At 40.3% G+C, this 14,240-nt stretch overlaps 1 protein-coding gene across 2 annotated transcripts in view; it reads right to left on the bottom strand.

The window, feature by feature from the left end:
* The window catches only part of LOC100654141 (placenta-specific gene 8 protein-like), a 36,964-nt gene extending 29,604 nt beyond the window's left edge, over positions 1 to 7,360 (bottom strand). Inside the window, exon 1 of one of the 2 annotated variants that reach the window (XM_064285647.1) lies at positions 7,228 to 7,360. The gene's annotated coding sequence lies outside the window, so the exon portion shown is untranslated. The remainder of the gene's footprint in view (positions 1 to 7,227) is intronic. The other variant, XM_003414197.3, reaches the window with a different exon arrangement.
* Between the last annotated feature and the right edge of the window lie 6,880 nt (positions 7,361 to 14,240).

The raw sequence follows: 14,240 nt of genomic DNA, 5'->3' as shown, positions 1-14,240 counted from the left end.
TTTATTGAGGTATATTTTACATACCATAAAATTCACTTATTTAAAGTGTACTGTTCCATTGTTTTTAGTATATGCACAGAGATGAGCAACCATCACCGCAATCTAATTTTAGAATATTTTTAGCACTCCAAAAACCCCATGCCTATTAGAAAACTGTCATGGATTGAATTTTGTCCCCTGCCAAAATGTGTGTATCAACTTGGTTAGGCCATGATTCCCAGAATTGTGTGGTTGCCCTCCATTTTGTGATTGTAATTTTATGTTAAGAGTATTAGGGTGGGATTGTAACACCACCCTTACTCAGCTCTCCTCCCTGATCCAATGTAAAGGGAGTTTCCCTGGGGTGTGGTCTGCATCACCTTTGATCTCTCAAGAGGTAAAAGGAAAGGGAAGCAATCAGAGAGTTGGGGACCTTATACCACCATGAAAGCAGCACCAGGAGTAGAGCGCTTCCTTTGGACATGGGGTCCCAGTGCCTGCAAAATTCCGCGACCAGGGGAAGATTGAGGACAAGGACCTTCCTCTGGAGCTGACAGAGAGAGAAAGCCTTTCCCTGGAGCTGACGCCCTGAATTTCTCTTTGTGAAAGCCATCCACTTGTGGTATTTCTGTTATGACAACACTAGATGACCAAGACACAGACACTTTCCCTTTCCTCTGAACTCCCGCCCCAGCTCCTGGCATCCACTAATTTACTTTTTAACTCTATAGATTTGACTACTCTGGACATTCCATATAAATGGATCATATAAAATGTATTCTTTTGTGATTGGCTTTTTTTTACTCAGTTCCATGTTCTCAAGTTTCATCCCTGTGGTATCATGTATCAGTACTTCATTCTTTTTTTATTGATGAATAGTATTCCATTGTATGCATATACCACGTTTTGTTTGTCCATTCATCAATTGATGGACATTTAGATTGTTTCTTTCTTTCTTTTTTTTTTTTTTACTGTGCTAAATAAAATTTATTAAATTAGGTGAAATTTTACAGCTTGTTAATTTCTCTTTCAAAAAAGTTATACACATATTGTTTTGTGACATTAGTTGCAATCCCCACAATGTAACAGCACATTCCCCCTTTCAACTCCTGCGTCTTTTTTACTGATGAATAGTATTCCATTGTATGCATATACCATGTTTTGTTTGTCTACTCATAGCTGATGGACATTCAGATTGTGATTATTTTTTGACTATTAGGCACAATGTTCCTATTAACATTCTTGTACAGGTTTTTGTTTGGAAGCATGTTTTTCAATTCCTTTGGAGCAGAATTGCTGAGTCCTGATGGAGCTCTGGTGGTGCAGTGGTTAACAGCTCAGCTGCTAAACAAAAGATTGGCAGTTTGAATCCACCGGCTGCTCCTTGGAAACCCTATGGGGCAGTTCTACTCTGTCCTATAGGATTACCATGAGTAGGAATAGACTAGGTGGCAATTTTTTTTTAACGGTAATTTTATGTTTAGCATTTTGAGGAGCTGCCTCTTTTCTAAAGTGTCTGTTTGAGAATTTTGTTTTCTCCACATCCTGGCCAAGCTTGTGTTTGTCTGTCTCTCTGTGTACTATTTCTTTTCACAAATCTGAATTTTTTTCAAAATAAAAATAGCAAAACAAAACAAAAGAAACAAAACGAGAAAATATGGGAGAAGAGGAGCCCCATAAGATTTAATGATAATTTGTCACATCATAAAAATATATTCCCAAGTCCAAGATATATATAATGTAAATATAGCAATTATAAGACTTCTGTACTATGGGGCATTTCTCCTTATAATTTTTAAGAATCAGTCTAAACAATTTCTCTTTTTGTCTAAAATACAACGAACACATTTATAATTGTTGAAGCTTATTTAAATGGTCTTTAGTTTTGATTATTGCTTTTAAAAAAAGTACCACAGTGGCCTTTTACTATAATGGCCCTTCTGCAATAAAACAGAGTCTGACTATTTGTAGGCGCTCCTGGGTGTTGCAAACTGTTAACACAAGTGGCTGCTAACTGAAAGGTTGGAGATTTGGATCCAGCCAGAGGCCTGGCAATCTACTTCGGAAAAACCAGCCTTTGAAACCATATGAGGCGCAGTTCTATTCTGACACACGTGGGGTTGCCTTCAGTCAGAGTCTATTTGAAGGCAACTGATAGATTAACAGTTTGTGGATTCCACAGGAAAAAAAAATGCAAAGAAAAAGAAATTTTACTAAGTGAACAGAAAACCTGTGTGAACTAAGCTGAGGGTTATGAGTGTGCATCATCTGTGGGTGTAAATATGTGTAAGTTTTGGGGTGGGAGACTCTGTCTTGAAGGGTAGAGTCATCAGGTGATGCAAGGAAGTCAACATGCTTCTGGCTGGGCTCTGGCTCCTGGCCACCCTCCAAGGAGGAGGGTGAAGGTGGAGGAGCAGCACAGTATGTGTGGGGAGAGGCAGGTAAGCTTCAGGCTGAGCACTGCTGTCAAACTCTGCATGCTTTTCAACAACTTTTGTTTTTCTTTTCTAAGCCAGAGAGCTCCTCCGACCCCACCATTCCGTTTAACGTGGACTGGGGAAGCGTGGATTTCCCCAGAGACTTGGGTGGTCAGCTTCCAGAGGGCCGGAGTTCGGGTGGGGTGGGCTTCTTAGCTGCTCTGAACCGTCTGGACTCAGGACGGTGACTGCAAACCGCAGGTGGTGCGCAAGGTGTTTTTGACCAGGCACCCACATTCTGCTCCCCAGTAATGCTGGTCATTTACCCTTCTGTCTTTCCTGCGGGGACCAGCTCTTGTTCATCTCTGAATTCTCCAGGGCTGTCAGCCTAGAGTTCACTCAAAGAAGGCGGTCAATTAATGCTCTCACAGTCAGGGAACCGCCACCTCCAGACGGCTGCACCAGCTCCAGGTAGCTGCGGGGACCACACGGCAGGGCGGGCGGCGGGCAGGACGCGCCCCCGGAGGTTTGGCGGGAGCCCGCGAGGGCGGAGGGTGAGTCCCAGAGCCCAAGCACCTGCCCCAGGTGTGAGGGATCCTGGGGCCAGGGTCAGGGCCCTGCTGGCTCCCTAGGGCGCGCCTAGCTCCCCGGTATCCCGCCGCTTTCTTCCACCCGACCCCAACTGCCCAGCCCCACCAGGCTTCGTATTTGGCATGATATAAATTTAAAAACGTTTTCTTCGGATGTTGTGGGCTGAGGGGCGCTCTGATGCTAACTAACATCAGAGACAGACAGTTGTCTGGGCTGCGTTCCGTGATGGATTTCAAAAGCTTAGCACAGGGCCTGGCACACAGTGACTGCTCAGTAACCCCACTACCGCCTCGTTCTCTTCTCCCCATCTTGGTGAAGCAATGCCTGATGCCAGGGAGGGTGCATATCAAACGCTGGCTAGTGCGGAGCTCATAGAAACCGCTTAAGGAGCAAGGCTATTCTTCAGGTGACCCCTTTACCTCCCTGACATCCTAGGACCCAGTTCTCCCCCCGTCTTCCAAACTCCAGTGCTAAAGTGATAGAAACCATGTTTTTGGGTGATGGCTTCCCATATTTTGCCCGAAGAGGTAAGGCATTACAGGAAATCCTAAAAGCATATATACAAAATTTCTAGTAAACTTCTATTTTAAATTACAAATTGAAACAAATTAGGCAAATTTAAGATTCAAATACCAGGAAACAAAATGAAAGGATGTACAATAACATGTTGGGTGGTTGTCTCTGAATCGAATGGTTGTCACCTCTGGGTCTGAGTAATCTCTGACGGGTATTTCTTTACTTTTATCTTTATTATTTTCTGTATTGTCTGAAAAAATTTGTTTTTGCAATTATCATCTATTTCTTTATAATCAAAACAGGAAATTACTATTTTGGGAACAAAGAGCAAATCAGATAACGTAAATTTTAAGGGGGGACATGTTGATTATTCTACAACTGTTTTTTATTTTTTCTTTAGTCCCTAACCAATGACTGGCATACAGGTAGCATCATTCAGTAAATACCAGCTAAGTAAGAATCCTTTCCTCAATCTCTTTCAGAGGAAAACACGCTCTTTCACTTATTTTTCAAGAAGCATATACTGTGACTTTTAATATAATAACAACCGAATATTTCAGAATAAAAATGTACCTGTACTATAATCATCTAATTTTCTTTTCCTTAACCAGACTCTCCCTGCTCAGTGTACAGCACGTGTATTTGTGTGTTCACATGGACTACTTTTAGCCTTTGTAGCAACTTGAGACCTGAACATGCCTGAGTCCTGCTGAAACCCAATCAAAATAATTCACCTACTCTGTAGCCAGCAGCCTCATCCAAAATATCCCTGTGCTGGCAGTTAGTTCGCATGGAAGTTTCCCTCCTCAGTGTACTAGCATGAAGAGTCTTCAGTTCAACAGTAAAAACCTAAGTTTCTATTTCTTGTGTTGCTTTTTTACTTTTTCTTTTGATTACGGGATATTGTGGGGCCCCAGGTGCTTCTTTGTACTTTAGCACAGAGAACAGAAGCAGAGTGTGGGACCCCAGGAGGCAACTCATGCTATTAGAAGTGCCTCCCTAGTGAACGCCACCTAAAACAAAAATGAAACCCACTGCAACTGAGTCAGTTCCAACTTACAGTGACCCCGTAGGGTTTCTAAGGCTGTAAATCTGTATGAGGCTGTAAATCTCTATGGAAGCCAATTTCCACATCTTTCTCCCAAGGCCCACTGCTGGTTTTTAAAAAATAATTAATTAATTTATTTATTGTGCTTTAAGTGAAAGTTTATAAATCAAGTCAGCCGCTCATACAAAAAGTAATAGGCACCTTGCTATGTACTCCTAGCTGGTCTCCTCCTAATGAGACAGCACATCCCTCCTCTCCACCCTGTATTCCCCATGTCCATTCAACCAGCTCCTGTCCTCCTCTGCCTTCTCATCTCACTTCCAAACAGGAGTTGCCCACATAGTGTCACGTGTCTACTTGAGCCAAGATGCTCATTCCTCACCAGCATCCTCTAGTCTAGTCCAATTCTGTCTAGAATGTTGGCTTTGAGAATGGTTCCGATCTTGGGCTAACAAAGGGTCTGGGGACCATGACCTCCAGGGTCCCTCCAGTCTCAAAATTTGAGATCTGCATCCCACTGTTCTCCTGCTCCTTCAGGGATTCTCTTTTGTGTTCCCTGTCAGGGCAGTGATCAGTGATAGCAGGGCACCATCTAGTTCTTCTGGCTTCTGGTTGATGCAGTCTCTGGTTTATGGGGCCCTTTCTGTCTCTTGGGCTTATCTTTACCATATGTCTTTGGCGTTCTTCATTTTCCTTTGCTGTAAGTGGCTTGAGAGCCACTGGTGGTTTCGAACCACTGGCCTTTATGGTTAGCAGTCAATGGCTTTAACTTCTGTGCCACCAGGGCTCCTTAGTGAATGCTACATACAGCAGGGAAAAAGGCTGCTATGCCCAGCCCAGTCCAGCCAGGAGAACTACCCTGGAAGGAACTAATGTCCAGGACTTCCATTTGATGCCTTTAGCTTATTTTGAAGAGTCTTGTCACTTTAGGGAAAACCTCTTTTAGTTACAAAACTCAGAGGAGAGAGCAAACCCACTCTTATGCAACTCTGTGTTTTAAATGTTTCAAAATCCTAGGTGTCCTTTAACTAGTTGCCCTTGAATTGATTCCAACTCATGGTGACTCTGTGTGTTGCAGAGTAGAACTGCTTTTTAGAGTTTTCAGAATTGCAACAAAATAAAAAAACATGAACAAATGAAAATGTCCCAAACTCAATTATCTTAACTTTGGCCATTAAGTATCAACGGTCTTTAATCTTAGTCATTGAAGTTAAAAGGTCAACATTAGGTGGAAATGGGGATGGTGGGGGGGGGGAGGGGGAGAACTTCCCTGCAATCCCCTCAGTGCTGAGTGACATCTTTAACCTTATCTTCTGAGACCTTACCTGCAGGTCTGATCCTCAAGGTTTACTGTGCACAAAAACTGCCTGGAGAACTTGTTTATGATGTAGACTCCTGGGCACTAAGATTGTGATTTAGGTGGAATGGACTTGGGTCCAGGAATCTGAAATGAGCATTTGCAGAACTGCAGCACCTAAGCCATAGGGTGCTATTCCGTAAAGTAGGAAAATGCACCCTTCTGGGTAGACACAAATGGTGAGCATGTGAATGCTCTAGTGAGAATGAGAAAAACGGTGTCCCTTTCTCCAGGTGGGTACAGCCTGTGCTAGCACCTCTAGCTTGCCCAAGGATCACAGGCTTAACTATAGCCCTGCGTGCCCCTTGGCTGTGCACCTGTGCAGAAGTTTTGGCATCCCAGGAGAGTCCAGGGCTAGCTGACTCGCACAGCACGCTTTCATACCCAAGGGCCTGGGGTTTTTCATTTCTCATCTGTTGCTAGTAACTACAGATTCAGTTCAATTCAGCAACTGTTTATAGAGCACTCAGTGTGAGTAAAAGCCTTGTGCTAGATTTGGTAGACCCTAAGATGTCTCTTGTTCCCTCTCCATGGCCAGCTGCTCTGCCCATCACTCTGTGTGACCACAGGCTGTTTCGTTTAATACCATCTTGGATCTCAAAAGGAGCAGAACAGGTGATGGAAAAAGCCACTGCAGAAAAAGAAAAATGGAGACAGTGGGAACAGAAACAAGAATCTTTGTGGACAACTGTTAAAGAATGAGACAATGACCACCTCCTTTAGACGGTTCTTTCCATGGAATGTTCTTCATGTCAGAAAACCTTGCTGTATTCGGTTAACATTTTAAATGACTTAATTGCATCCGTTAGTCTTAGTTACAACCAAGTTTGTACCTGTCTCCCCGGCATGTGAACACCTTTACCTTGAGAAGCACAGCCCACCATCTTATTAATATTTTTACCCAGGTATTAAGTTGCAATAAATATAAAACAGAAAGAAATTAAACTAGCTCATTTAAAGATGCATATGGATAGAAATACTGAAGTTAATCTTAAAGTTAGTAGCTACAATCTATAGAATGTATTTCCTACTGAAAACACTATTTGATGAGGATTCAAGGCTGAGGTCACACATTGCTTTAAAAAGCATGGTGTCTGGCTGTCTTAGCATCCAGCACATTGTTGACACACTATAATTGTTGAATTTGTCTAAATTTACTAAATTTCCTTTATAACTAATTAGATAAGAAAATATTGGGAGTTTTAAAATATGACATGTTAGAAAAATACAAGGAAATTAATCAAATAATTTTAAAGAAAACCTTTTTTCTGTGCTAACATATAAGCTTTTAAAGAAGCACATAATTTCAAAGTACTTACAGCTCTGAGCAGGAAGTGTCTTGTGGCCTGGGAGAGAATCTCACCAAGAGAAAACTATGTGAAGTGGGAGAGCCACCAGTGTTCCTATTGTAGTATGTAGTACAAAGAATGTATTCAGAGATTCTTATTGGCCAACGTAATTCAGGAAGAAGTTGGTTTTAAGTTGTGTTTCTGTTATTTTTCAAAAGAGGAAATTCTTGCCAAACAGGAATTTAGAAGGTCACGTTTCCTAAGGCATGTAAGGCACACCCATATATCTTTTTTTTTTTTATTATTAACTTTTACTGAGCTTCAAGTGAACGTTTACAAATCAAGTCAGTCTGTCACATATAAGTTAATATACATCTTACTCCTTACTCCCACTTGCTCTCCCCCTAATGAGTCAGCCCTTCCAGTCTCACCTTTCATGAAAACTTTGCCAGCCTCCAACTCTCTCTATCCTCCCATCCCCCCTCCAGACAGGAGATGCCAACACAGTCTCAAGTGTCCACCTGATGTAATTAGCTCACTCTTCATCAGCATTCCTCTCCCACCCACCGTCCAGTCCCTTTCATGTCTGATGAATTGTCTTCGGGGATGGTTCCCGTCCTGGGCCAACAGAAGGTTTGGGGACCACGACCGCTGGGATTCCTCTAGTCACATCCAGACCATTAAGTATGGTCTTTTTATGAGAATTTGGGGTCTGCATCCCACTGATCTCCTGCTCCCTCAGGGGTTCTCTGTTGTGCTCCCTGTCAGGGCAGTCATCGATTGTGGCCGGGCACCAACTAGATCTTCTGGTCTCAGGTTAATGTAGGTCTCTTGTTCATGTGGCCCTTTCTGTCTCTTGGGCTCTTAGTTGTCGTGTGACCTTGGTGTTCTTCATTCTCCTTTGATGCAGGTGGGTTGAGACCAATTGATGCATCTTACATGGCCGCTTGTTAGCTTTTAAGACCCCAGACGCCACATTTCAAAGTGGGATGCAGAATGTTTTCAAAATAGAATTATTTTGCCAATTGACTTAGAAGTCCCCTTAAACCATGGTTCCCAAACCCCCGCCCTTGCTCTGCTGACCTTTGAAGTATTCAGTTTATCCCAGAAACTTCTTTGCTTTTGGTTCAGTCCAGTCCAGTTGAGCTGACCTTCCATGTATTGAGTGTTGTCCTTCCCTTCACCTAAAGTAGTTCTTTTCAGCTAATTAATTAGTAAAAAACCCTCTCCCTCCCTCCCTCCATCCCCTCCTCGTAACCACAAAAGTATGTGTTCTTCTCAGTTTATACTATTTCTCAAGATCTTATAATAGTGGTCTTATACAATATTTGTCCTTTTGCCTCTGACTAATTTCAGTCAGCATAATGCCTTCCAGGTTCCTTCATGTTATGAAATGTTTGGCAGATTCGTCACTGTTCTTTATCGATGCGTAGTATTCCATTGTGTGAATATACCACAATTTATTTACCCATTCATCCATAGATGGACACCTTGGTTGCTTCCAGCTTTTTGCTATTGTAAACAGAGCTGCAATAAACATGGGTGTGCATATATCTGTTTGTGTGAAGGCTCTTGTTTCTCTAGGGTATATTTCCAGGAGTGGGATTTCTGGGTTGTATGGTAGTTCTATTTCTAACTGTTTAAGATAGCACCAGATAGATTTCCAAAGTGGTTGTACCATTTTACATTCCCACCAGCAGTGTATAAGAGTTCCAATCTCTCTGCAGCCTCTCCAACATTTATTATTTTGTGTTTTTTGGATTAATGCCAGCCTTGTTGGAGTGAGATGGAATCTCATCGTAGTTTTAATCTGCATTTCTCTAATGGCTAATGATCGAGAGCATTTTCTCATGTATCTGTTAGCTGCCTGAATATCTTCTTTAGTGAAGTGTGTGTTCATATCCTTTGCCCACTTCTTGATTGGGTTGTTTGTCTTTTTGTGGTTGAGTTTTGACAGAATCATGTAGATTTTAGAGATCAGGCGCTGGTCGGAGATGTCATAGCTGAAAATTCTTTCCCAGTCTGTAGGTGGTCTTTTTACTCTTTTGGTGAAGTCTTTAGATGAGCATAGGTGTTTGATTTTTAGGAGCTCCCAGTTATCGGGTTTCTCTTCGTCATTTTTGGTAATGTTTTATATTCTGTTTATGCCTTGTATTAGGGCTCCTAGGGTTGTCCCTATTTTTTCTTCCATGATCTTTATCGTTTTAGTCTTTATGTTTAGGTCTTTGATCCACTTGGAGTTAGTTTTTGTGCATGGTGTGAGGTATGGGTCCTGTTTCATTTTTTTGCAAATGGATATCCAGTTATGCCAGCACCATTTGTTAAAAAGACTATCTTTTCCCCAATTAACTGACACTGGTCCTTTGTCAAATATCAGCTGCTCATATGTGGATAGATTTATATCTGGGTTCTCAATTCTGTTCCATTGGTCTATGTGTCTGTTGTACCAGTACCAGGCTGTTTTGACTACTGTGGCTGTATGATAGGTTCTGAAATCAGGTAGAGTGAGGGCTTCCACTTTCTTCTTCTTTTTCAGTAATGCTTTGCTTATCCGAGGCTTCTTTCCCTTCCATATGAAATTGGTGATTTGTTTCTCTATCTCCTTAAAAAATGACATTGGAATTTGGATCAGAAGTGCGTTATATGTATAGATGGCTTTTGGTAGAATAGACATTTTTCCTATGTTAAGTCTTCCTATCCATGAACAAGGTATGTTTTTCCACTTAAGTATGTCCTTTTGAATTTCTTGTAGTAGAGCTTTGTAGTTTTCTTTGTATAGGTCTTTTACATCCTTGGTAAGATTTATTCCTAAGTATTTTATCTTCTTGGGGGCTACTGTGAATGGTATTGATTTGGTTATTTCCTCTTCGGTGTTCTTTTTGTTGATGTAGAGGAATCCAAGTGATTTTTGTATGTTTATTTTATAACCTGAGACTCTGCCAAACTCTTCTATTAGTTTCAGTAGTTTTCTGGAGGATTCCTTAGGGTTTTCTGTGTATAAGATCATGTCATCTGCAAATAGAGATAATTTTACTTCCTCCTTGCCAATCCAGATGCCTTTTATTTCTTTGTCTAGCCTAATTGCCCTGGCTAGGACTTCTAGCACGATGTTGAATAAGAGCGGTGATAAAGGGCATCCTTGTCTGGTTCCCGTTCTCAAGGGAAATGCTTTCAGGTTCTCTCCATTTAGAGTGATGTTGGCTGTTGGCTTTGCATAGATGCCCTTTATTATGTTGAGGAATTTTCCTTCAATTCCTATTTTGGTGAGAGTTTTTTATCATAAATTGGTGTTGGACTTTGTCAAATGCCTTTTCTGCATCAATTGATAAGATCATGTGGTTTTTGTCTTTTGTTTTATTTATGTGGTGGATTACATTAATGGTTTTTCTGATATTAAACCAGCCTTGCATACCTGGTATAAATCCCACTTGATCATGGTGAATTATTTTTTTGATATGTTGTTGAATTCTATTGGCTAGAATTTTGTTGAGGATATTTGCATCTATGTTCATGAGGGATATAGGTGTGTAATTTTCTTTTTTTGTAATGTCCTTACCTGGTTTTGGTATCAGGGAGATGGTGGCTTCCTAGAATAAGTTGGGTAGTATTCCGTCATTTTCTATGCTTTGAAATACCTTTAGTGGTAGTGGTGTTAAATCTTCTCTAAAAGTTTGGTAGAACTCTGCAGTGAAGCCGTCCGGGTCGGGGCTTTTTTTGGAGGGGGGGAGTTTTTTGATTACTGTTTCAATCTCTTTTTTTGTTATGGGTCTATTTAGTTGTTCTACTTCTGAATGTGTTAGTTTAGGTAGGTAGTGTTTTTCCAGGAGTTCATCCATTTCTTCTAGGTTTGCAAATTTGTTAGAGTACAATTTTTCATAATAATCTGATATGATTCTTTTACTTTCAGTTGGTTCTGTTGTGATGTGGTCCTTCTCGTTTCTTATTCGGGTTATTTGTTTCCTTTCCTGTATTTCTTCAGTCAGTCTGGCCAATGGTTTATCAATTTTGTTAATTTTTTCAAAGAACCAGCTTTTGGCTTTGTTAATTCTTTCAATTGTTTTTCTGTTCTCTAATTCATTTAGTTCAGCTCTAATTTTTATTATTTGTTTTCTTCTGGTGCCTGATGGATTCTTTTGTTGCTCAGTTTCTATTTGTTCGAGTTGTAGGGACAGTTCTCTGCTTTTCGCTCTTTCTTCTTTTTGTATGTGTGCATTTATCGATATAAATTGGCCTCTGAGCACTGCTTTTGCTGTGTCCCAGAGGTTTTGATAGGAAGTATTTTCATTCTCGTTGCTTTCTATGAATTTCCTTATTCCCTCCTTGATGTCTTCTATAACCCAGTCTTTTTTCAGGAGGGTATTGTTCATTTTCCAAGTATTTGATTTCTCTTCCCTAGTTTTTCTGTTATTGATTTCTAGTTTTATTGCCTTGTGGTCTGAGAAGATGCTTTGTAATATTTCGATGTTTTGGATTCTGCAAAGGTTTGTTTTATGACCTAATATGTGGTCTATTCTAGAGAATGTTCCATGTGCGCTAGAAAGAAAAAGTATACTTTGCAGCAGTTGAGTGGAGAGTTCTGTATAAGTCAATGAGGTCAAGTTGGTTGATTGTTGTAATTAGGTCTTCCGTGTCTCTATTGAGCTTCTTACTGGATGTCCTGTCCTTCTCCGAAAGTGGTGTGTTGAAGTCTTCTGCTATAATTGTGGAGGTGTCTATCTCACTTTTCAGTTCTGTTAAAATTTGATTTATGTATCTTGCAGCCCTGTCATTGGGTGCGTAAATATTTAATATGGTTATGTCTTCCTGATCAATTGCCCCTTTTATCATTATGTAGTGTCCTTCTTTATCCTTTGTGGTGGATTTAAGTCTAAAGTCTATTTTGTCAGAAATTAATATTGCTACTCCTCTTCTTTTTTGCTTATTGTTTGCTTGATATATTTTTTCCATCCTTTGAGTTTTAGTTTGTCTGTGTCTCTAAGTCTAAGGTGTGTCTCTTGTAGGCAGCATATTGACGGATCGTGTTTCTTTATCCAGTCCGAGACTCTCTGTCTCTTTATTGGTGCATTTAGTCCATTTACATTCAGCGTAATTATAGATAAATAAGTGTTTAGTGTTGTCATTTTGATGCCTTTTTATGTGTGTTGTTGACCATTTCATTTTTCCACATACTTTTTTGTGCTGAGACGTTTTTCTTAGTAAATTGTGAGATCCTCATTTTCATAGTGTTTGACTTTATGTTTGTTGAGTCGTTACGTTTTTCTTGGCTTTTATCTTGAGTTATGGAGTTATTATACCTCTTTGTGGTTACCTTATTATTTACCCCTATTTTTCTAAGTAAAAACCTAACTTGTATTGTTCTATATCGCCTTGTATCACTCTCCGTATGGCAGTTCTATGCCTCCTGTATTTAGTCCCTCTTTTTGATTATTGTGATCTTTTACATATTGATTTCAATGATTCCCTGTTATGAGCATTTTTTTTTCTTTTAATTAATCTTAATTTGTTTTTGTGATTTCCCTGTTTGAGTTGATATCAGGATGTTCTGTTTTGTGACCTTGTGTTGTGCTGGTATCTGATATTATTGGTTTTCTGACCAAACAATATCCTTTAGTATTTCTTGTAGCTTTGGTTTGGTTTTTGCAAATTCTCTAAGCTCGTGTTTATCTGTAAATATCTTAATTTCGCCTTCATATTTCAGAGAGAGTTTTGCTGGATATATGATCCTTGGCTGGCAGTTTTTCTCCTTCAGTGCTCTGTATATGTCGTCCCATCACCTTCTTGCCTGCATGGTTTCTGCTGAGTAGTCTGAACTTATTCTTATTGATTCTCCCTTGAAGGAAACCTTTCTTTTCTCCCTAGCTGCTTTTAAAATTTTCTCTTTATCTTTGGTTTTGGCGAGTTTGATGATAATATGTCTTGGTGTTTTTCTTTTTGGATCAATCTTAAATGGGGTTTGATGAGCATCTTGGATAGATATTCTTTCGTCTTTCATCACTTCAGGGAAGTTTTCTGTCAGGAGATCTTCAACCATTTTCTCTGTGTTTTTTGTCCTCCCTCCCTGTTCTGGGACTCCAATCACACACAAGTTATCCTTCTTGATAGAGTCCCACATGATTCTTAGGGTTTCTTCATTTTTTTTTTAATTCTTTTATCTGATTTTTTTTCAGCTATGTTGGTGTTGATTCCCTGGTCCTCCAGATGTCCCATTCTGCATTCTAATTGCTGGAGTCTGCTCCTCTGACTTCCTATTGCGTTGTCTAATTCTGTAATTTTATTGTTAATCTTTTGGATTTCTACATGCTGTCTCTCTATGGATTCTTGCAACTTATTAATTTTTCCACTATGTTCTTGAATAATCTTTTTGAGTTCTTCAACTGTTTTATCAGTGTGTTCCTTGGCTTTTTCTGCAGTTTGCCTTATTTCGCTTCTGATGTCTTGAAAAAGAAAAAGCATTCTGTAAATTAGTTTTTTATATTCTGTATCTGATAATTCCAGGATTGTATCTTCATTTGGGAAAGATTTTGATTCTTTTGTTTGGGGGGTTGTAGAAGCTGTCATGGTCTGCTTCTTTATGTGGTTTGATATGGACTGCTTTCTCCGTGCCATCACTGGGAAACTAGTTTTTCCAGAAAATCCGCTAAAAAAAAAAATGCAGTCAGATCCCTATCAGAACTGCCTTTGTATTATAACCGCCACCTTGTTCCCTGTAAGGATGAAAGTCTGAGATTTGGATCATATATGCTTGGCTGTAGCTGGTTCTGTGTTTTTAGTCCAATTAGGGGCGGTTTTATGGTCCCTGGGGTTTTTTTTTTTTTTTTGGTTCCTTCTCTCAAGCTGGAAAAGTGGGTTAGGAAAAGACCAAAATAAAAAAAAAGGGGGGGGGGGGAAGCAAAGCCGCCGCGGAGCCGGAGCCGTTCTCCCTCTGGCTCAGGAAATTCCAATGTTAATGAAGCCGCCTGGGGAGGGTGGGGGAGGGATCAGAGAGATAGGAGAGTAGCACCTCAGAATATAGCCAGAGTTGCTTGTCTTGGTTGGACTGACTA

This window comes from Loxodonta africana, chromosome 5, assembly GCF_030014295.1.
Source record: "Loxodonta africana isolate mLoxAfr1 chromosome 5, mLoxAfr1.hap2, whole genome shotgun sequence".
Taxonomy (NCBI): domain Eukaryota; kingdom Metazoa; phylum Chordata; class Mammalia; order Proboscidea; family Elephantidae; genus Loxodonta; species Loxodonta africana.
The sequence above is the reverse complement of the archived record's forward strand: the minus strand, read 5'-3'. Positions and strand labels throughout refer to the sequence as shown.